Genomic DNA, 25,761 nt, shown 5'->3' on the forward strand with positions numbered 1-25,761 from the left:
CAGGCTGAGGTTGAGAGTGAAGAGGAAGTGATCTGAGGCGTGCAGTGGAGTGACCAGTGTATGGTCAGTGGAGCAGTAGCGCGTGTAAATAAGGTCCAATTGGTTACATGATTTGTGAGTAGCCGCAGTAGATACTCGTTTGAGGTCGGATGAGGCAAGAAGAGTGTGGAAATCAGCAGCCTTAGGTTTTTCTAGGTGGATGTTAAAGTCTCCAAGAACTATGAGAGGAGTACCATTCCCAGTGAAGGATGAGAGTATAATAATAATGTCACAGTGCCAAAAAATCTTTGTGGTCCTCAAAAATAAGCTTTCTTTTCTTCTTTCTATGCAAAGGATAATTTCCTAATGATTTCTTTTAATAATGAGTGTGATTTCCAGGACTGGAAGAGTCATGAAAATGAATAATTTCAAAAGGTCATGCAAAAAAAATACAAGCTACAGCAAATTTCTGCATTCTATATACATTTTTCTTTGTTACACTTAGCTCAAAAGCATTTCTTAGGCTAGAAATGACACTCTAGAATGTGATTTTTTTGACGTCTTAAACAGCCATAACAAACAACTGGAAAAGTCATGAAAAAAATCTTGGAAATTCATAGGTCAGAAAAAGTGGGAACCCTGTTACCAGGTCTTTCAGAATTCAGAATTACACTATAAACAACAACACACAATCATATCTTACACATTCGTACAGCTTCTTACAGCAAAGATGACAGATTTTCTTTCCACAAGACATTTCTGTCAGAACATTACAGTAATAGTTATTATAAAATTCCATGTAAATGACGTGACCGCCGCACATTATCCACTCAGAATAACACGCAAACCAAAGCGACAGCGGCCTGTGGCGTTACGGCCTGCGGTGTCGACGTGCGTCACATGGCATCTGGAAGTGCCCATGATTCTCCAGCCTTAAGAAAAGGATGGAGCCATTAGTTTCATCATCATTTGTGAGAGGTTGAGTGTTCTGGTGTGATGTTATCTTTCTCGGCGCTGGAGGAGGACATATGGGGGAGCGGTGACCCGAGTATATACGCCTGATAAAAATAGCACAGGCTGCTGTGAATATGCTCCGTGAGAGCAGTTCTGGGATTAGGAGCCGGTGATGGAGGGGCCGTCACTGAGCTAAAGTCTGCGGTGCAGAGCGGCACCTGTTTAGATTCACTTCGCTTTTTTTTTATTCAATTCCCGGTGCGCATTGTCCAATTTATGACATGGTTTTTGCAGTATGAGACAAATTCGGGGTTTGTTAAAGTTTTCTTGTGTCATATGGAAAAATCGACATGTACGTGCAGTCACTGATTAACTGCGTTTGGGATTAATCTTAGTCTCCAATAGCAATTGATGATGATGTGACAGATGTTGTTAAAAATGTTGATAGTAGCTTGTTTATATGATAGACAACATAAGTCATTATGTACCATTCCTTGTATGTTTTGATCAAGATTACCTCAAGATAGCTCTGGAGAATCAGCAGTCCGTGACCTCTTTTGCCCAGCGACATCAAACCCTTGACACTCCAATTATTTTTTTTCCTTTTCCTGGTAAAACATGACCAACATTAGTGCTTTAAGATTCATGCAGTATAATTTCAATGTGTCATAAACTCCTAGTCAACGCTGTCAATCGTGAGCAGTCTTAGATGTATATCGTACAGACTGGCATAATTGACATATTATGTAAAATATGACAAGCTACATACAGACATGTTATGTAAATATTATGTATTTTAAATTAACCAACCTTATCTTAAAGTACCTTATCTTAAAGTACCTTACCTTAGTATCTAATATATTAAAATACAAAACAGTTTGTAATATTTCACAATATAAATTTTTTTACTTTGTTTTTGATCAAATGCACACTTAAGAATGAGAATTACACTTACTGTTCATACTAATTGTGATTAATCGACTCAAAAAATAAGTTTGTTTACATAATATATGTGTGTGTACTGTGTATGATTATTTTTTATTTATTTTTATATATATATGTATATGTATATATGTGTGTATATATATATATATATATATATTTATTTATTTATTTATGTATGTATGTGTGTGTGTGTATTTATATATACAGTATACACATATATACAGTATACACATATATACATATATATACACATATATACATATACACACACACACATATATATATATATATATATATATATATACACACACATATATACATATACATATATATATATATATATATAAATACACACACATATACATACATATATATATATATATATATATATATATATAAATACACACACACACATACATACATAAATATATATATATAAATACACACACATACATACATATATAAGGATTGTTTAAGAAATGATATTCAACAAGAAAAATCAACGTAGGGAAGAGGATTTCAGAGGCAGAGAAATGTTTTACATTTTGATTAAAGATTACGAAAAGATTATCCTCCTTCTGAATAACATGCACCAATGGATCATTAAAAATTAGGCCAGAAATGTCTATTAAGACAGTAAATAGGGCCAATTTTGATTTCATGTCGACTTTCAGGTCAAATGAAGTTCAAGTGTAATCCGTAGGTCACAAAAGTAATAGCCATCATTCATTTACATGAAGCAAATGAGTATAACAGTGTGTGTGTGAAGTTGTGCAAATGTACAAAGATGCACGGGACGGATAAAGAGACAGTGTGTGTGTAGCCATGTCTGTTTGATTATGCAGCTCTAGCTGTGAAACAGCATATGACGGACTCATACTCCACAAAACAGCGTGCTATATTGCAACAGCCACGCTGTAATGATAGAGATATTGAGGGCTGTAATTGTTATTATTGCCAAACCCAAATTGAAACTCATAACCTGCCTGACTCCAGCTATCAGTTGTCATTAAGTAAGAAAACAGACGTCTCAGCGGCGTGGCCTCAGTGCCGCGAGCTGTCTGTTGACACACAAAGTAATTGAAGAGGGAGTCGAGCTGTTTGAGCGCACTCAAAAGGAGAAGAAATGAGCACTTGATCAGAGCGTTTTTATGTCTATAGAGATGATTTGATTTCACGTAACGTCTGTTTTATAGCCCACCAAGCCATTAATTTGCATGGAGGCAAGTCAAAATGTGACATTTTTATTTAGGCGCTTTCGCCGTGTTTGGAGAACAATTGACTAGTGGTTTTTTGTGCTGTCAGTTTCGGTGGCATGTCGTCTCATTATATCAGGCCTTACAGAGATGCTTAGGAGGTGCTCAAACCACACACACACACACGCACACACAGTGTTGCGGAAGGTCAATGCTCAGTTCTTTTGCAGTGGATTAGTACCAGCAGGTGAGTGGCTGCTTATTTTACACAAGGCATGATGGGATTTTATAGGATAGAACGAGTTGTAGCATCTCTATACCTATGCTATACGTCTGCATTAATCTGGATTACGTTTTTGTTTCAAAATGCCCAAAATGTTTCAATTTGTATCTCACCCACACTGAAACGTTGTAAAACTATGGAAGCTTGTTTCCGCCACAGAATAAAACATTTTAAAAGATAATTGTGACTTTATCTCACAATTGAAAGTTTACATCTTGCATTTCTGACTTTATTTCTCAGAATTGCGAGATATAGAATCGGAATTGCATGATATAAAGTCACAATTGCGTGTTATAAAGTCACAATTGCGAGATATAAACTCACAATTCTGACTTTTTTCTCTCGCAGTTGCGAGTTTATATCACACAATTTTGAGATAAAAAGTCAGAAAAGTGAGATAAAAAGTTGCAATTACCTTTTTTATTTTTTATTCTGTAGCGGAAACAAGCTTCCATAGAAAACACTTAAATCATATTGTGCATGCGTAAAACATAAAAAAAAAAATATATATACAGTACTGTGCAAAAGTCTTAGGCATGTTAATATCCCCCACCCCCCCCAAAAATGTTTTTAAGTCAGTTATTTATATCTTTTGCTGTAGTGTGTCAGTAGGAAAAATCAGTTTACATTTCCAAACATTCTTTTTGCCATTAATTGTAATAATCCAGTGAGATTTGTGTATGCACAAGGAGTCTGACAACAGCCGGTATGATCTGATCTCACTATCATCGAGTCCGTCTGTGATTAGATGAAGAAACAGAAAAAACTGAGACAGACTAAATCCAGAAGAACTGCAAAGCTCCCTGAAAAACTATGCGCAAGTGTACCTGGACAAAAGCCGTTTTAAACGCAAAGGGTCGTTACACCATATATTGATTTGAATTAGTTAAAGGGGTCATATAATGGTACATGCACTTTTACAAGTTGATTGTACTGAAATGTGTGTTGGCAGTGCCTGTACACAACCATCATAAAATGATAAAAATCCATTCAGTGTTTTTTTTTTTTTTATCTCCTTTTATGTTTTCCCCCATCTCAAATCAAGCCGTTCGACCTAGTGACGTCACACGGTCGGACGCCCCTACCACGATTGTTGATTGACAGCAGCGTTTCAACACAGACTCCCCCTCGCTCGTGAGCGAGCTGTCAATCACAGTCCGCGCGTCATTGTTGATACGCTGGAGCACTGTCTAACAGAATGGCGTCTAAGCGATTGTGGTGTTCTGTTCTTGGGTGTAATAAGGAACACAGCAGTCATTTTGATGTTCCTAAATCCGAACCGCAGAAGACGCAGTGGCTGAGTTTTGTTTTCGAAGGGAATATTCCCCACGATCAACGTCAATGCTTTCATGTTTGCGCAAATCATTTCACACACCAGACTGCTTTATAAACGAGGTCAGTATAAAGCTGGTTTTGCTAAGAAGCTGCTCCTGAAAAAAGGATCGGTACCAACTATTCGTGTTCCTGCTGCACCTCCAGAAAAAGAAGTGAGTGTAACGTTTTAGTAACCTTTATATTAATATTTATATTAATCTTTGCAAATCGCTAGCAATCTTCATGATGAATGCGGCTATACTCAGGGTACATTACGGCATGTTTTCTATGTACGACGTTCTCAATATAATTCATAATCCCACGTTTATAATGAACAACGCGTTATGGTTATTGTGTTATTATTTCAAACGGTGTACGCACAGAACAGAGGGGCGGGGTGAGCAAAGCTCATTATCATTTAAAGACATGCACTTAAACGGCGTGCTGAAAACCGAGCTGTTTTTGACCAGGTAAAATGAGTGTTTTCTTACAATACTAATGAGAATTTTTAATTAAAGTATATTACAAACTTTTAATTTAGACCCTAAAGAATCATATTAGCTTGTTAACATGCCTAAGACTTTTGCACAGTACTGTGTATATATATATATATATATATAGTGTTTATTGACTTTTAATTATAATACAAATATAACAAGGCACCACAAAAAAAAAAAGAAAAAAAAAAGGAACTGGAGTTGCAGCCAATGTAGAGCGTTTCAAATCATACATTTATGAGCGTCTAGTTTTGTGTCCAGTTGCTACCTATGTGGACAGCAATGCCACTCACTGGAGCCTGAAAGAGCTAACAATAGCTTAGCATTATTGTAGCCCCCTACCAGTCTCTGGAAAAAGCGTTAAGACCCTGTTTCTGTGTGAAATCACCTGCTGTAAGAGTTCTTGGCATTTATTATGTTTTATCACACAAGTCTTTCTCTGATATCAATTTACAAGCTTCAGGCGCAGCCTAAAAGGGAGCGATATGCCATCAAAATGGGCTGCTAAAAATGAGCTAGCTTTGAAAAACAGTTAATATGTAAAGTTATGGAAGTTATAAAAGTGATAAAAAGGTTATTTGAGCTTTCAATATTTTGCTCCACTTTCGTCTTTTATATCAGAGATTCATCATTTTCAAATTAAGAGACACCTTGTGTGTGAAAAGCACACTGTTAGCGTCTGCGGTTTGACAGTAGTTGAGATGTACATGCTTGAAACTGATTTAGCGAGTGCTCAGGTGTGGTGATATTTCTCAAATATATAGTTAATATGACTGGATTTTAACACCACAAACATGAAGTACTCTGCTTTCACACTTTTTGGTGCAGATTAAATTGTTTATATCAAAAGAAAATAAGCACTGTAGTTCTGTTGCAGTAGAATAATTGTATCGCGATTTCCACAAAAATATAGCAACATTGATAATAAGAATAAATGTTTCTTGAGCATTAAATCAGCATATTAGAATGATTTCTGAAGGATCATGTGACACTGAAGACTGGAGTAATGATGCTGAAAATTCAGCTTTGATCACAGGAATAAATTACATTTTAAAAAGCAAAAGCATTTTTAAATAATTATAAAAGCAAAAACGTTATTTTAAATGGTAATATTTCACAATATTACTGTTTTATTGTATTTTTCCGACCAAATAAATGCAGGATGGTGAGCATAATATAAGTCTTTCAAAAAGATTTAAAAAATATTACCGACCCCAAACTTTTGAACGGTAGTGTACATTTGTTTTTGATGCAATAAACCCATTATAAGTGGACCTCAGTGAAAACTAGTGTATGTCTGTTTTTTTTTCCCAGAGGTTTAATACTTAGGTTTAGGGATTTGTTCAAATCATTGACCGCAAATATAAGCAACAATAGTGATGCTTGGCAAAATAAAAAGCTTTTCTCTTCCTGTAGCAGACGTGACGGGTCAGGGAGGGGCAGATTAGGGGGGCCTTCACCCTAAAGCCCGTGAACCCGAGCCAAGTGCTGGCGCTCAAGGTGAGGGGCCGAGGTGCCGGAGAAGTAATTTAATCGCAGGCTCTACCCAATTCCCCGGGCGGGTGAGTTTAAGAAAGGTCACGCTGGGAAACCGGCCTGAGACACCCCTTCCCAATTATGAGCGGCGCAGCAGAACATAGCGGAGCTGTGCGTGGGGTGACAGTCATTTACTGTAGCAGCAGCTCATCTGAGAGGAAGAAGTCGCAGATGGTTGATAAGGGTGTAAGAAATGATTGGCAAGGACCTGTTAGCCAGTGCTGAACACAGGCCTGAGAATCTACAGAATCCATCCATCTAATATCTATCTCTCTATCTATCTCTCTCTAATATCTATCTCTCTAATATCTATCTCCCTCTCTAATATCTATCTATCTATCTATCTGTCTGTCTGTCTGTCTATCTATCTATCTATCTGTCTGTCTGTCTATCGCTCTCTAATATCTATCTCTCTCTAATATCTATGTCTCTCTCTCTCTCTAATATCTATCTATCTAATATCTGTCTCTAATATCTATGTCTCTAATCTCTCTCTCTCTCTATCCATCTAATCTCTCTCTCTCTCTCTCTAATCTCTCTCTCTCTCTAATATCATCTAATATCTATCTATCTAATATCTATGTCTCTAATATCTCTCTATCTCTCTATCTAATATCTATCTCTCTCTAATATCTATATCCCTATCTATCTCCCTCTCTCTCTAATATCCATCTAATCTCTCTCTCTCTCTCTATCTCCCTCAATATCATCTATCTAATATCTATCTATCTAATGTCTGTCTCTCTATCTCATATCTATATCCCTCTCTAATATCTATCTATCTCCCTCTCTTTCTAATATCCATCTAATATCTCTCTCTCTCTCTATCTATCGCTCTCTAATATCTATCTCTCTCTAATATCTATGTCTCTCTCTCTCTAATATCTATCTATCTAATATCTATGTCTCTAATCTCTCTCTCTCTCTATCCATCTAATCTCTCTCTCTCTCTAATCTCTCTCTCTCTCTAATATCATCTAATATCTATCTATCTAATATCTATGTCTCTAATATCTCTCTATCTCTCTATCTAATATCTATCTCTCTCTAATATCTATATCCCTATCTATCTATCTCCCTCTCTCTAATATCCATCTAATCTCTCTCTCTCTCTCTCTCTCTCTCTCTATCTCCCTCAATATCATCTATCTAATATCTATCTATCTAATATCTGTCTCTCTATCTCATATCTATATCCCTCTCTAATATCTATCTATCTCCCTCTCTTTCTAATATCCATCTAATATCTCTCTCTCTCTCTCTATCTATCTCCCTCTAATATCTATTATCTATGTCTCTAATATCTGTCTCTCTCTATCTAATATCTATCTATCTATCTATCTATCTATCTATCTATCTATCATTTATCCATCTAATATCTATCCATCTATCTAATATCTATCTATCTATCTATCTATCTATCTAATATTTATATATCTCTCTAATATCTCTCTCTCTCTCTAATATCTATCTATCTATCTATCTATCTATCTATCTATCCATCTATCTAATATCTATCTATCTATCTATCTATCTATCTATCTATCTATCTATCTAATATTTATATATCTATCTAATATTTATATATCTCTCTAATATCTCTCTCTCTCTCTAATATCTATCTATCTATCTATCTATCTATCTATCTATCTATCTATCTATCTATCTATCTATCTATCTATCTACCCAATATTTTGGATCGACTTATGAAATTTTAGATCCATCTATCCATCAACTGAAGTTTACAGTATATGCGTTAATTATCACCGACCCACTCTTTTTTTTCACCTTCCTGTTTAAGCAAGTTCACACTTTCTCCATCTGTCCATCTCGCTATACTTTCTTTTCCCCCTCTCTCCTGCTCAGTCCATCACATATACTCTTCCATCCCTCATTTATTCCACTCTCCACTCTCTCCTCTCTCTCGTTCCCTCCCTCCCTCCTTCCTGACCCGGGGCCACGTGACGGCCCTGCATGATTATTGGCGCAATCACTCATGTAACAGCCTGCCCAGCTTTCGGTGGGGCCTCCTGTATTTGTCAATGTCACTTCCCCAAGTGCTCCGCCATTGTCTTGGAAATTGTATGTGTAAGGCAAGAGATGCCTGTGACCCACTTCGACAAGGGAGCCGGCGACGTGAGGGCGCTCATCGCCGCGGAGGGGAAGAAAAAGCGGAAAAAAAAAAACTGAAAGGGAGGGAAAAAAACAGCAGTTTGATGTGTCCTATTATGTGTCCCAGCTAGAGCCATAAATAATTGTGACAAGTTTTTTGTTGCGCGTGAAAGTCCTTGACTCTGCCTCCTGTTCCAGCGCCTCCTCTCTGGCGCTGAGATGCTGCCAAACTCCCCCCACCCGCTCCCAGATGATAGATGGCACGGCGAAGCAAATGACAACGGGATAGATTTTTAGTTTGTGCTTTGGAAGGGATCAGTAATGGTGCTTTGCTGTACAAAGCAATAAATGGGAAGGACGAGTGAGGGAGAGGCAGAACGAGAGGAAGAAGAGATGGAGGGGGGTAAAGATTCATTGCTGCAGACTGAGGGGGTTGGAAATGATAATCACTGACATGTGAATTACTAAATATGGACTTTTGGGCATTTTAGCAGAGTTTTTGTACTGGACTGGACAGCGAAGGATGAATTGGCAATTTTTCTTTGGCAGGAAAAATCCAAGGAAGTGGAGCTGTTGCCTGACATGCCAGTTTTCCTGTGCAGTTTATTAGAATGTGTGTGCATTGATACGCTGAGCCATGGACAATACTTGTTTGAATCTGGTTTGCGACATTTCTTTGCCTCTTTCTGTAATGTGTGTGTGCATATATATGTATATATATATATATATATATATATGTGTATATATATATATATATATATATATATATATATATATATATATATATTTATTATTTTTTTTTTAATACTAAAATATGTTTATTTTAGTATTACATTGATTTTTTTCTATTATAAAAAAGAAAAAAAATTATATATATATTATTTTTATTTTTTTATAATGTAAAAAAATAAATTTAATACTAAAATAAACATATTTTAACATAAAAGAATGGAAACATTTCTCTCAGAAATATGGCCTAGCCATGGCACTCCCACAGGTTGACCAAGTTTGAATTAAGGAGGTCAACAAGACCACAAGATATCCATTCATCTCAGTGGCAGTGGCTCTCAGTTCTGGGCAAAGATGTTTTTGAGTCTATCACCTGAACCGTAAATGAGCTGCAGAAAAATGACGTCATGACGAATGATGGTTGCCTGAAGGAAAGTGCACAATCCTAAACAATTCCTTTCATCACTGATTATCCTGTGACCTGAAATAGTGTATATAAGATTATGAGCTAGTGTGCTTTTTAAGAGCTTTAAAATTCTCTTAATTGTTATTGAGGTCTCCTAGGTTTACATACATCAAGAGTCAAAAAATACTTTCCTTTTCTCATAATTTACATTCCAGCATCACCTCTTTTCTCACAGTGTCTAAAACGGTTCGATAAAAGATTCAGTCTCTCTAAACTCCTCCTTTCCGAGAGCTACTCTGCTCTGATTGGTCAGATGGCCAAGTCTGTTGTTATTGATTGACCGCTTACAGCACGTCTAAACGCCCATTACATGTATGAATTTCAGCTCCTGATCCTCCTCAGCACTTGATACACAGTGATGTGAACGGTAACGATGCCGTCGGTTTTACCGTATTAATTCCAGTGCGAGTCCTCATGCTTTGGAAATGCAGGAAAGTGGATTTGCTTTCGCAGTGCAGAAAACAGCATCTTCTCGACATGAACAACACAAACCAAACTCTTCCAGGCCTCATCTACAACTACTAGGGGTGTAACGGTTCACAAAATTCACGGTTCGGTTCAATACGATACACATGTGTCACGGTTCGGTACGTTTTCGATACAGCAAAAAGAAATAAATGCCAGAGAATATTTTATTTATTTTTATTAAAACTAACATAAAGTATGATATATATATATATATTTTTACTTTGAGCAATGATGGAGCTATAATAGACTCTTCTTAGGAGCAACAAAATAGCTCCTTGGAAAAAATGAAATGTAGCCTACTATTGTAGTAGTTATAAACAAAGGTCTATTTTGGTTCAGATTAACATTTGAGGGCAGCAATTTTATTCATAATGTCAAAATAAAACCAACGTAATGTTACTTGAAAGCATTATAGCCTACTATTCCTGCCAAACTTCCATGGATGCAGTTAGTGTTACTAGTAAATCCATGGTGAATGTTGCAGATCTGTGGACACTGGATAGTTCATTCATGGCACAATGTTTCTTCCTGGTTTCCACGCGCTGTTTGATCCGTTAATAACAGAGAAATGTGAATGTTTCTCACTAGATCTCGCAGCGATGTTATTACTTAAGTGGCGAATTCAAATGATTTCTTTACTGGATCTCTTAGCGCTGTCGGCTGTGTAGTAACAGTGTTGCTTGATCAAGATCGGCTCGCGCTGCACTGGTCCAAACTTATAAACGGTCCGTCAACCACACAATAAACGAGTAGCTCAGTTTCGTTTCGCCCATTTAATGTAGAACTGTGTTTTGGTCGCGCCGGCGTGTCTTACATTATGAGCGCGCTTGCCACACGCGACCCGCATACATTTGAAATAACGAAATTTTGGTCGGCTGGAAAAATGGTCCAATGAACCGTTCAGTTTGAAAATGCGTACCGAACCGAAAGCCTTGTACCGAACGGTTCAATACTAATACGCGTACCGTTACACCCCTAACAACTACAGTGTTTGAGGGCAAGGGAGCCGGCGACGTGAGGGCACCGTTCCGGTGGGTCAAATTAGATGTTGTTCAAGGGCAGCCAATAAAGACCGGCTGGCATTATGCAAATCTGTAACAAACCTACGTAGTTTTGTGAGAAAGTGAGAAAGGAATTGCTGATGACGTTTCGGCAGTTCAGAATCGATTCTTTCTTTTAGGAGACAATAACCTTATTTGTGACCCTGGACCACAAAACCAGTCATAAGTCACATGGGTATATTTATGGCAATAGACAACAATACATTGTATGGGTCAAAATTATAGATTTTTCTTTTATGCCAAAAATCATTAGGATATTAAGTAAAGATCAGGTTCCATGAAGATATTTAGTAAATGTCCTACCGTAAATATATAAAATATTTATTTTTGTGAGTGAATGCAGCACATTCGCGAACACAAATGGACAACTTTAAAGGAGATTTTCTCAATGTTTAGATTTTTTTTGCTCCCTCAGATTCCAGGGCCCGTATTCATAAAGATTCTAAGAATCCTCTCAGAAAACTCTTAATTTAGCTTAAAAACTTTTATGTAGGAGTCTTAGCTTAAGAGCGATTCGGGACCGATCTGAGAGCAACTCTGAGTAAGGAAAATACAAAAACGTTTATCTTAGTGAGGAGGCGGGGTTGACCCCGTTGCTATGTATGACACAATCTTTTGAAGACTGTGATTGGTTGGTTGTCCAAGAAGGAAAAAAAAAAGTGATTTTAAGTATAGGGTCTATTCTAAGCCTCCACTTTGAACTTACATGCGTAATTTTTCCTATTTGATCGTTCTCTCACACACACACACACACATTATATATATGTGTATATAAATCCTTTTTTTATTTACCATGCTGTTGATTTCCTATAAGGTATTTGATTGCTTAGAATGATAAAAATTGTTCCACTCTTTCCAGTTACACTGATTGCTGGCATGTCTATTTAAGCGGTGGTTTGAATGTTGGTTTTAATGTATCAAACATGGAATTTTCCCAGTTGCCAAATATCGTAATGTAGTGATTACTTTCATTTCAGGCGCTATGGCATTTCTGTGCTGTGTTGTGTTATGTTAGCGTGTCTCTAAAAAGATCAGTCACAAACATGATCCCTGCACGATCTAATCTATAGTGTCTTATTAACTCACTGTCATCCATTGTCTGCAACACATTTCTTCTCCCTCTTCATCTTTCTGCCATTTTCTCCTCTGCTAAAGAAACTCTTAAGCCTCTTAAAAGTCCTCGTCCGTGCTCCTAACAATTTTGACCTTAAGACCTCTTTTAAGGGTTAAGATGCTTTCTGAATTACTTTTTTCTTTACTAGGAGTTTTTCTTTAATTTTAAGAGTAAACGCCCACATTTCTAAGAATATTCTTAGAATTTTGTCACTAGGAGCTACTCTTTGCATTAAGATTCTTTATGAATACGGGCCCAGATTTTCAAATAGTTGTATCTCAGCAAAATATTATCCTATCCTAACAAACCATACATCAGTGGAAAGCTTTATTTATTTATTCAGCTTTCAGATGATGTATAAATCTGAATTTCAATACCCATGTGACTGGTTTTGTGGTCCAGGGTCACATTTATCGTTGAAACTTTGCAGACCTTTAACATTCACAAACATCTACATTATACACAGCATCAAACGAAATATTCAAAAAGCATAATAGCGGCAATTAAAAAAAAAGACTGGAACTCATCTATTATATAATGAAATATTTATATGCTGAATTGCATTCAATGGAGAAAAGTGCTCTTTGCCTCCAGATAGTTTAGTTATGGTTACTAACATCAGGGACTAACTAGGCCATGCTAACCAGCCACTTCTTGACTCATTGGCTTACGACATTTCTCAATCGTAAATTGTTTCCTGTTCTCTTTCTCTACTGTAAAAAAATTAAAATAAAACACCAAAAAAAGAACACGATCAAGTGAAACTTGAGAGAAAGCATTTGCTCGCATGTATCATTTCAAAACATGCTTACCTCACCACAGTTATTTGTTCCACGGCACTTGCTCGTCTTCGCTGCCTGTGACATTATGTGGAAAAATCAAAGTGAAGTAAGCTTGCATATTCATCACGATAATTACAATACACATACATATGCGTTGAACTTTACATAATGAAAATGGACAGGAGTGAAAGCGGCCCCCGCACTCATTACAAATGGATGTGACTTTTACCTGGTTAGCACTCTGGTAATGAAGTGCCATCATCTTGTCCACAGCTGTGTGATGGATACGTGGGCCTGGTTAAAATACCCTCTGCAGATCCTCATCGCCAATTAGATGGCTGATAGATGGCATTATCAGTCACGTTAATGAGCACGGACTGACACGCGTGCCTGCTGTGGTCACCTGGCCTACGTGCCCCCGGTACCACGCGGCACCACATTTACCAGTCTCCATCCAGCTGGGCACGTTAAACATTGATAGCTCCCCAATTTGATTCTGCCTCTATATGAGGTCTATATAGAACATTCAGATCAACCCAAACTCAGATTTAAAGAGAATTTCTTTCAAAAGAATGCATCACTCGCACTTAAAGGGATAGTTCACCCACATTTTTTAATTTTGTCATTACTCACAACTCATGTTGTTCCAAACCTGTATGAGTTTCTTTCTTCTGTTAAACACAAAAGAAGATATTTTGAAGAATGTTGGCAACCAGACAGGTGACGGCAGCATTGACTTCCATAGTATATCTTTTTTTCTACTATGGAAGTCAATGGCTGCCGTCAACTGCGTGATTACCAATTTTTAATCTATTCCTGTGATTTTATATAAAAATTTATGCTAAATAAACTTAAAAAAAAAAGTTTACATATTTGTATATTTACATACAAGCATTATAAAGGAACATGTATAATAAATGCGTGTGTGTCTCAAAAAAATTATAGGGACATTTATATGTCCTAAAGGTTGATTTGAACTGTCAACAAAAAGAGTTCGGCACTTTTTTTTATTGCCTTTCCCCCCAATCAAAAAGTTTATAAGCATCATAAATTATCATTTGAAAGCTTAAAAACCTCAAAACTCATCCTGTGCAAACTGTTTTGCAATCGGATATTGCTTTACCATGGAAACAGTCCTTTAAAACCTTTTAGCAGGCCCCTCCCCCTAGTGGGCGGTGTTATTTCATATTACAAAATGTATTTGAAATATTTTACTATCAAAATTTGTTCTAATCTTGACAAAACATATTGTCGGGGAAGGTCTGAGACAAGAGGTTCCATATCTGGTTAAACATACGATTTTATTGCAACTTTAGAGTAAAATTATTTTGTAAAATATATATTTATATTAAAACATTTTTTTTTTTTTTGTATAGTAGATTTGTTTTAGAACTTTTTTACACTTTCTTTTTCTTAAGTGCTTTAATCTTTAAAAAGATTATATTTTTATGGGGAAAACAATACTATTTAAGTCAGTGGGGTCCATCAACAGTTTGGTTGCTAAAATTCTTCAAAATATCTTTTTTTGTGTTCAGGAGAAGAAAGAAACTCATACAGGTTTAAAACAACTTTAAGCCAAGGGGTTAATTAACAGATTTTTTTATTATTTTTTTTTATCAAAATTTTGTTCACTTTTGAAATTCACATTAAAACTGTCTTGAAAACTTTTGTCCATGCATCCAGTATTTACTTTACCAAAACAAATATGTTTGCTTAACTGGTTACCAAGGAGTCAGTGCAGTGTCAATGAAGAGCTTGAGGTGAGGTGAAGTATGAGTCGTGATGTGTCAAGAAAACAAAACAATTAAAGTAAATATCACTTTAATTTTTTATTTTTTTTCTCTTTTACTGTGCATTATTTCCAGGCAAGCTCTAATTATAATATATGTAAAAAAAAGTCTATGATGTAAACTGCTAGCTAGGAAATTAACGTTAGCCTTAGCATGATAGGAGTAACTTAGGCTATTTGTTAAACATATAACGTTAATTTCCATCACTCAGAAGATGTTATCAAACACAATACTATGAATAATTTTAGTTGTAATGAAAATGACACTAACTGTGGTGAAAAAGTTAGGCTATGACTTTCAGAGTGGAAAAAATTAGAGAATTAGCCTGTGCTGCATATACACGAATGTAACGTTACATTGATAGTAGACTAATTAATTAAACTAGTTCCAGTGTGAAAAAAAGTTATTTTTATTTTTTATTCACAGGACCAAAAGTGCCCACAGTTGAAGAAACACCTAATATCCTTATACTACGGAATTCATGTGATCCAAGGTATTACAAATATGCCATTGTACATGTAATGTCAAGCAAAGGTAACATCAGGTTAATGTTTTCGTGTAACGTTACACTTCGTGTTCTGATGTGTGTGTTTTGAATGTTTTTTTTTTTACCTCAGTACAGGCCCAGGGTGTTCACTCGCAGCACGTGCAGAGTGAACCCAAAGAAGACCCTCTTTGTCGCTGGAAAACGATAAGATGCAGTTTCGACTCAATGGATTATAGGTAAATATCCACTTTTTAAGCACTTTTGTTGTTCTCTGTGTTTCTTAAGTATTATATTAAAGCTTTTACTTAGAGAGAAAACTGAGAAAGAACGATTCGTGCGTAACTCACACTGAATCTCGAACCGATTCAGAACGGTTTGCCAATGTTGCCAACTGCTTGACCGACTCGTTGTAAAGAGTCGGCTCAAAAGAGTGATTCATTCACGAATCGAACATCGATGCACCTGTTCTGATTCTAAACAGCTGACAGAAAATACTGGACATGCCTGTCTAGATTGTAGTCTAATGTGTGTGTTTAAACTTGTTTTACCCGGAAACTCGTGTTCTTTGACTTGAACTGGCACGTAATATATTTACAAAGAATGTTTTTATTTCCGTTTCTGCTGGATATTTGTTTTTCTTTTAACTTCTGTTGTCATATGAGTTATGGTTTATGTGAAAGCTGTTGTTTGGTCTTGATTGTGAGGCGGTTGTCACGTCCCCTTTACAAAGACTAATAGTACACTTATGCTGTAAATTGTCAATTTTATTTATTAGATTTTGATCACCTGTACAGAAAAAGTAAATTTTCATGACTGGATCAGAATCACGCGAGGGAATCGAGGCGTAGAGTGAAATATTGAATTTAAATTCAGTAGGCCTACTTGGCTTGCACTTGAGAGGCCGTTGGCATTTACTGCTTGAAATGCGCCTTTAGTCCCATGAACAACACAGGCCGTGACCGCTTCCTGATTGGAAACATTTTTTACTTGAAAATAGCATCTGTTGGCTTATTAACATGAGTGGGTCGCATTATAAGAACACATTATATTTGGTTCTCCAAGGGGTAGCAGAGTTACAGAGAGTAATTTAAACCATCAAAGACAAAAAAAAGAAAGAAAAGGTTCTAGAGATGCACACAAACAAAGCCGCACACACACTATTAGTGATGACTAGTTTTTCATTTTTTTTTATCAGCAGGATAGCAGCGATAATCCTCGGAGCACAATGAAATGTGAAATCTCTGTTGTGTTTGTATAACTGGCATTCCTTATGCAAACCAAGCAACACCCAGAATCTCTCAGTGGACATCCTAATTAAACAAACTCACACGAGCATTACAGCCAAGGTTGTGATTTATGATATCGCCTCAGATAGTTAAAGCCGGCTTCCGTAAAAATCCATCACGTACATCACCGGACATTACCGCCCTAATTAAACACCCAAATGCCTGCAGATATCATAAAATTAGAAGAAGAAAAAAACACACTCTCTCGCCCTTAATAAAGCACTGCATCTGTGATATTACAGGATGGTATTGGAGATCTAAAAAAAAAAAAATCCCTCCACAAATGTGAGCGTAATTTGTCTATTTTAGGCCAAATGTTTCTCACGATGTGAAACTGATTAATTATTTGAAATATACTGATTGCAACGAGCTGATAATGTGGCATTAAAATAATGACTCCTGAGCCTCTTCTGAGTTTGTACATTTAGCATCGCACAACCATTAGGAATAATCTGTCCAATTAAAGGTTGTGTAATTAATTAAGTGCACATTCTGTGAAAAGGCAAGAAGGGAGAATTTATCAAACTGCTGAAATATGACCTATCTTGTCCAAAAGACTAATATGTTTAAACAAAAGATGAAAATTGATGACAACATTATTTGTAACAAAATGCTCACTGTGCAACTATGATGCATTTGTCCTCAGATTGCGCTTCTTAGCATTGTCCTTACAGAATTCGTGATGTATTACCCCAGGCAGCGTGGCAATAACTTTAGATGAAAGGCCTGCCTGTCTGGGGACTGTGTTTTCGTAATGCATATCCTGCTTGATATCTCGACCGTAACGGCGTGCGCGAGGCTCGCAACCCTTGGTGGCAGCTGCGAAAGTGTGACATATGGCTGTTTTTAAACATAAACATGATCTTTGTGGGTTTATCTAGTGCACGACGCCACAATAATCTCCCACGTCAAGCACTTTGGACAGATTCGCCCGAGTTCTAACGCCATCAAAGGGTTTCCGAAGCTTGGCAGGAGCGTTTCCTCTCTGAACGAGGCTGGAAGGGCCCCTGGTGCAAACCTTCTCTCTCTATTCGCCACAAAACCAAAGCCAAATAACCGTGTGTGGGCTTGGCCGTGGTTATCCGGGTACATGGGTGTGCGGAGGTGTGTGTTATTGGAGTTGCGGGCACAGGGTGAGCGTGTGTGGGCGTGTTGGCATACATGTGCAACATGGTGTTGTGGAGTACGCTGTGCGCAATTCATACATGCATCGTATTCCTACAGTTTGGTGGGTTTTATGTCCCAATGAAAGAACACTGCATATTTTGCATAAAATGTTAATCACCTCTCATGCAACATAGTTTCCATGCATAGACAATGCATGACAAAAATTATGATATAAGATATAATATAATATAACTTTTTGAAGCACTTGCCAGACAAATTCCCATGTAATCAATCATGATTTCTCAACTTGATTCTTCAGGAATCAATTTAATGTGTTGATTTGGTGAAACATTTTTTATTATTATCAATGTTAAAAATAATCGTGCTGCTTAATATGTTTGTGGAAACCGTGATGCACATTCAAAGGTTTGATTTAAAGTTTTAAATGTTTTTGAAAGAAGTCTTTTCTGCTCGCCAAGGCTGCATTTATTTGGTCAAAAATACAGGAAAAACAGTAATATTGTGAAATATTATTACAATTTAAAATAACTGTTTTCTATTTTAACATATTTTAAAATGTTATTTATTCCTGTGATCAAAGCAGAATTTTTAGCTCCAGTCTTCAGTGTCACATGATCCTGATTATTATTGGTGCTCAACTATTAATAATGGTTCTTATTATTATCATCAATGTTGAAATAGAAAATTCAAAAGAACAGCATTTGTTTGAAACAGTAATCTTTTATAAATATAAATTGACCAATTGAGTTTGTGTATTTTTAAAAAAAATTGTTTTCATATTAAATTGTAATACTATTTCACAATATTACTGTTTATACTGTATTTTTAATCATCAATTCATGTCTCTCAAACTTCAGTCAACCTTGTTACATTGGTGCTTCTTGCTCTTTAAAATCTTAATCTTAAAATCTTAATATTTTATGTTCAAAATAACATGACTTGCTAGAAGTGACATAATTTCCTTGGAGGGAAAGAAACTCCACAAAGCAAGTATTAGTCATAAACCTTGAAGACTTTTCTAATAGCATAAAACACAACATATCCACCCTGGTTGTGTCAATTTATACTCAACATGAAATGTTTTTTTTTTTAAATAGATTTTATGTATCTATTGAAATTCTTCCTAAATGTTAATCTTCTGCTAGCATGTTATCAAGTAATGGTCTTTATTAACTTATGTCCACCCTGTTACACATTGCATTGTAAAAATGTCTTGTAACAAGGTGAGCATTACCAGCATTTTCTCCCCCTTATAAACATGTTCTCCCTCCCCTAAGCCTAAATCATAAATCTTTCTTTTTTTTCTTCTTCTTTTTTTTCCTCAACAATCCTGCTCAGTCCAAAATCCACCAAACTATGACCCATTAGTCTTACGCCACATAAATAGACCTGTATACAGTTGCACAGGCACATTTGATGCATTGGACTTCTTAATGCAGAAGCATTCACCCGCAGTCGTGTGATGCAGGCCTGTTTTGCCGCACCGTCTTTCCGTGCCAGTATCCCATATGGCGGTGATAAGCACCATGGAGATTCTGGCCAGAGACGAATGCCACACCATTCCAACACAGGAACACATGTCGATCACTGCTCCCAACAGGATGCAGCTCTGTGGACATATTGCGCTAAGCCTTACTGTAAAAAAAATAAGGCACAGGAACCTCATAAATCAAGAGAACAATCCTGACGCGCCACCCACACATCTCACATTAAACAGACATTCCATTGTTCCAGTGCACATTTTTGACTGTTGACATATCCTCGGTTCCGTACCGCATTGAACAATAAACTCGCATTATTAGTCTGAGTCGTGGTGCGAACGCAGGGAAAGAGCTGGCTTCCTTTAGCAGGATATTTTTGAAAAAGCATAATATTTACACCGAGGCAAAATGAAGAGGATAAAATAAAGAGGAAAGCAGACAGAATGAACGGCTCATATATCAAGAGAAACCTTGAGGGTCAGTCGTCACGGGACGTTACGTAATTGTCTTGGATGTTGAGAGGAATGTAAAAGTGGCTCTTTTTTTTTTTCTTTTTTTTTTTGGCTGAAGGGTTTGTGATGTTTTGCAAGACAAAAGTGGAGTGTGATTTTTACCTGATGAACAGTTTAATCAGTTAATGGATGAATAATAAACAGTAATCAAAATTGTACAGGAATAATTCACCCACAAATGTAAATGATGTCTTTATTTATACTTACTCATCCCCACGTCATTCCAAACACATGTCTTTTCGGTGAACGATCTCTTTAAGATATGCATTTTCTCCATTAAGCAGTATGTTTGCTCAGTATAAGACAGACGTTCATCAAAAATCAAAAAATAACAACAAACATCAACCTCGCATCAGTTTCATCACCAGGCTTGAGTGAATACACTAGTTAACGCCGGTTAACAAGCTGAGAATCAGATGTGTGGGCCGAGCATAATCTGTCAAAACGTGTCATGTCTTGTCACAGCTTGACATGAGCTGAATGATAGGCCACATCAAGGGAAGAGTTATAGCGTTTAGCAAAGCTCCAGTCTGCCATGAAATAACCACACCTGTAGACGTGCCGCTGCAACCCACCTACATTCAGCTGCCAAACTCTGAGGTATAGCTGCAGTTTCATATTCGAGAAAAAGATTCCATGATGAATCCGCTTGAGTAGCCCTTCAGGCCTTTTGAGCCCTTGAGAAATAAAAATGGTAATTGCAAGGAACTTAAAACTTCCACTTATCAATTAAATTCCTTTAATAATTCTTGTAGTACTTAAAGTAGTAATTTTATTTTATTAGTGTAGTACTTTTGAAGAAAAACCCATGTGTGTGTGTGTGTGGGTGTGTATATATATATATATATATATATATATATATATATACAAATGATTTCTTTTTCCTGAATGGGTTACTTCAATGACACTGCAAATAATATACTGCACATTTTGTATTTATCCAGTAATACATTTTTAAACATCCTAAAAACAAGATAAATTTACTTGAGATGCAAAATTTCATTAGATATAACTCTTTTTTTTTTTAGAGAGAGAGATTAAAAAATATATATTCTTAATCTTTTATGAATCAGACTGGTTATGTTGTATATTTGTCCTTTTTTAAGAATAATTGCAATTGAATGTCATGAAAATAATTTGGTTCCAATGTTTTGCACACTGGTTACCGAAATGATTTGTAAAATAATGACTATTTTCAAACAGGTTTCCAGGACACACCCCTCCCTCATCTGCATTGGTTCGGTAAACAGATTGTCCCTCCCCCAATCTCACGCTATTGGTTGAGTCTGTGTTGCTGTGTTAGGATGCTTAAACAGCAGAGCAATGTTTTGATTTTGCTTATAGTTGACTCTACACATTAAACTGGGGCAGGAGAACGTGTTTAACATAAAAAAATGACACACTTCACCTTTAAAATTATGATGAATCAAAACTGGCTTTTGATTTTCGGCTCTAGCCCCCAAAAGAGCCATCATGAAGACAAGCAAGATGTCTTCCTGTCCAGAGAGAGAGAGAGAGAGAGAGGGAGGGAAAAAGTGTCTGGAAAGAGAGAGAGTTAGCAAAAGAAAGAAAGAAAGAAAGAGCGGCTGTGGCTGACGAGCAAAATGCAGAGAGAGGGAGGCATAAATCCTGTGTCCTATATAAAAAGAAATACTATCCATGTCAAGGAAAGGTGGGATGCCCTAAAATGAATGATAACAGACTCATTAAAAATAACGGCCGCCTAAATGATAAATGACCTGCCTCCCGAGAAGAGCAGCGCAAGGCGGCCTCTACAAATTAAGACCGCAGTGCTGTTAAAGGTGTTATTTTCCCAGTACTTCCAGCACCAAAATATCAAGCAGCCACACCATTATTTGCTCTTTATTACTGCCCAGCGACGGGACCTTTGGAGATTTAAGGCGAGCCTGTACATTATCAGCCTCTGTTATTTTGTTAATTATCTTGATTTGTGATTTATGACACGGTACGGCTTAATTAAAAAGTGAAATTGCATCAAATTGTGGGGGTTTTATAGACGATGGGGTCGGAACAAGCATTTGCAAGTGATGCATTTATGTAAAGAAGTATTCAGTGCATTGTAGGAGGGAATCATGGGATTATAGTTGCCTACACTCTTAGAAATACATACATACATATACATGCATACATACATGCATACATACATATACATATATCTATATATATATATGTATGTACAGTCAATTTTAAAGAAACCTTTATGCAAAAAAAGGTTCTATATAAGGAGAAATGTCTTAAATGATTGCATAATACTTTCATGTCTAACAGGTTATTTCTATTTTCTTCACAATAGAAGATTGAGGATCCAAAAAAACATCATAAAAGTAGTGCATATGACTTAAATTCCAAGTCATAACAAGCTTTGTGTGGAAATGGCCAACATGTGCTTGGTACGTCAAACTTGGCATGATGTGCAAATGGGATTTTGGCGGAAGGGAAGGTTTTTAGAGGGCTTTTCTTTAATCTCAACTATCGTATGGCTTCAAAATCAAAACACATTGTGCTCCAAAATGGCTGAAAAATTGGAGGATACCGAGGTAGGAAGGCAACAAGGCACGTCCGAATCCAATGCTCATGCCACATCCTGTCTACTGAGATCCCACAATCCTGTGCGTTCTATTCCGTGACAGTTGAGCTAAAATATAAAAATGGAAACTTCTGAAACTTTTGGTTTGTGGGGCTTTCGCACCGGAGGAACCTTTTCATAGTTCCTTGAACTATTGGCAGAAGATCCCAGATTTTGGAACTAGGAACGATTTTAGTTCTAGGAACTCTTTTTGGGGGAACTAAATTAGCTCCTATTTCAGCGTAGGCCAGGAACTACCAGTGACGTAAGTGTACTCTGATTGGCTGAACGCACGCGAAACACCAGCACCCGCCATTTAAAAAAAAGCTGTCTAAACACATTATTATAGCCTTAATATTTACTCCAGAAACTAACTCTACGAACATGGAAAACAGTGATAGATGGACCTCTCAACCTTTACGCTAAGGAGAAAATCCTATGCAACTTTGAGGAGACCAAGCGAAACATGATTATGTATTTCTGCTCAGCTAGCAATACTGAGACCGTTCTCATCCCAAGGCGTCATATAGTGACGCTTTTGAAATTTCTTCAATATCCGACGCACAGGGCACCCTTAGGCGTCAATATGAGATGCAGATAAATATGAGCCTAGGAGGCGCCTCCTAGTGGTCTAACCCTAAACCTACCCCAGACCTAAACCTACCCATAACCGGCGTCTCATATTGACGCTAAAGGGTGCCCTTGAAGAATTTTCAAAAGCGTCAGTATATGACGCCCTAGGATGAGAATGCGTTGGAATACTGGACATCAACCACACGGCAAACGCTAATCTGTCCACTTTCTATGTATAACAGTTCTATCCAATAATGTATTAGACAGGACTGTTAGACAGACCATAAACTAATGAACACGGAGAATCGCGCGCTGTGTTCTCAGGCTCTGGCGTTCTCAGCACCGTCAAAATAAAAGTCAACAAGTGCAGCTTACGTCACTTCAGAGTTCCTACTGGAGGTGCGAATGCAACTAGGAAAATGTTCCTAAGGGAACCATTAGTTCTCGGGGAACCACCCTGGTGGCTAGTTCCTAGAACTTCCCGGTGTGAAAGCCCGTTTTTGTGTGTAATTCTACATTTTTAACAGCTTTTTCTACTTTTGACGTCATTTCTAGCAATAAATTAATAGTAATTAAATATTTTTTTTACTTCTCACCAAAGCTCTTTCTATTTTGTTGTAGATCATTAAACCGATATGCTGCCTCAGAAGTCTTCATGCACAAACGCTGCCTGCAATTTCATCGCCTGATAGGGCAGTGAGGGAACAAGTCAGAACGGGTGAGTAAATAATGACAGAATTTAAATTTTGGTAGCACTGTTCCTTTAAACCATAAAAAAAGCCTTATGGTTTGCTGGTCAACCTCATCAGACTAGTCTGGAGTTAAATGGGTTTGCATGGTACAAACTCCAATTTCTGGAACTACGTGGGTACTGCATATATAGAAGTTCATCCACCTAGAAAAGTAGTCCCATCTCAAAAGGGCATACAGATCGAATAAAACATTTTTACTAAACAAAATTTTATTTCTGCTTCTAAAACGTCTGGTACTTGCTTCCATTGTAAGTGCCTTACTGTGAACTTGTTTTCAGTGTTTATAAACTAAGAGATGAGTCCAAACAATTTGCTTTTGTAATCGACAGAATAACACAGATAATGTGATAATGTAGAGCTTAATTTGTATTTATCATAAAATTATCCTTTATAAATCTGCAGGTTTTTCAAGATTCCTGTCTGTCCGTTTCTGGAACACTACAGCCGTAAACATGTCCCAAAAAATCTCATGATTCATTAGTGATGATTTGATCACTCATGCAAGTAATTAAGTTAATACTTGATGATGACTGCGACACACCCACTATCAGAGGAGCATCTCGAATCCACCCGTTCATGTCAAATTGGTGTTTCTCACAACAACTTTAAAATTTACAAAATTACAAATTAATTTACCTTTGAAGTCACGTCAGTCTAAAGTTCTTCATCGTTGAAAATAATTGCGTTAATCATTATTTTGTTCTTGTTTTCCAGTAAAAATATGCTTAAAAAAGATCGATTTTATTTACTTTATTAGAAGCAAAATTTGATACGATTTAAAGAAAAATTATATTCCATGTGGAAAAAGTATTTTCTTTTGTAAAATATAATGATTTAAAAAGGTAACATTTTACAATAAGGTCTCATTTGTTAAAATTAATGTATTAACTAACATGAACTAGCAATGAGCAATACATTTGTCTATACATCTACTTTTTTTATCTTTATTAATATTAATGTTAGTTCACAGTGCATTAATTAATGTTAACAAATACAACTTTTGATTTTAATAATGTATCAGTAAAAGTTGAAATTAACTTTAACTAAGATTAATAAATGTTGTAGAGGTATTGTTCTTTCTTAGTTTGTTAACTAAAGTAGTTAACTAACTAAACCTTATTGTAAAGTGTTACCAAAAATGATTACATTATATAAAACGATATATAATATTTTTTAGCCAATCAGTAAAACATAAATCGAACACAATTTAATCAAATTTAAAATGCACAATTTGCTCGAAAAACTTAATTCCAGATATATTTTCAGAACAAAATTCTTCATATTATACGGAATTTTGCTTCTCAAGAATTCATTTGTTTGTTTTTTAGGATGTTTAAATTACTTTAAGATAATTTTTAATGGAAACTAAGACAAAAAAAAAACATTTTGTGCCTTTCTAACGTGGTACACAGATGGTGCTATTATTCTGTGATTCACTGTGTACCTGCCGAATGTCTCGCCTTTTTGTGCAGCGAAACATCAGCTGTCTGCCATTCTCACTCCATTCTCACAGGATTGATAGATGTCAAACCCATAGGAGGAGACATGAGAGATACTGTACGTCAGAAAGAGCAGCGCCTCTTTCTTTATTCTGTAGTCGCTGGCATTCCTTTGCCGTGAGAACATCGTCTGGCACAGACAGTCCAGCGTTGTCAAAGCATTCAAAGACCTGTGAAGACAAGAGTTATGAAGCGGGAGACTGTGCAATGCGTTTAGTTCTCAGATTCAG

The 25,761-nt window shown here is 36.5% G+C and overlaps 1 long non-coding RNA gene across 1 annotated transcript; it reads right to left on the bottom strand.

Annotated features, from left to right (window-relative positions):
- Nucleotides 1-289: 289 nt before the first annotated feature.
- Nucleotides 290-16,124, bottom strand: LOC311303056. The gene is made up of 5 exons (XR_014629699.1): nt 15,839-16,124; nt 13,666-13,774; nt 13,467-13,511; nt 1,451-1,541; nt 290-911 (listed from the first exon to the last, which is right to left on the bottom strand). It is a non-coding gene; the product is annotated as an uncharacterized lncRNA (long non-coding RNA).
- Nucleotides 16,125-25,761: the final 9,637 nt, after the last annotated feature.

Source organism: Rutilus rutilus, assembly GCF_951802725.1.
Source record: "Rutilus rutilus genome assembly, chromosome: 13".
NCBI lineage: Eukaryota > Metazoa > Chordata > Actinopteri > Cypriniformes > Leuciscidae > Rutilus > Rutilus rutilus.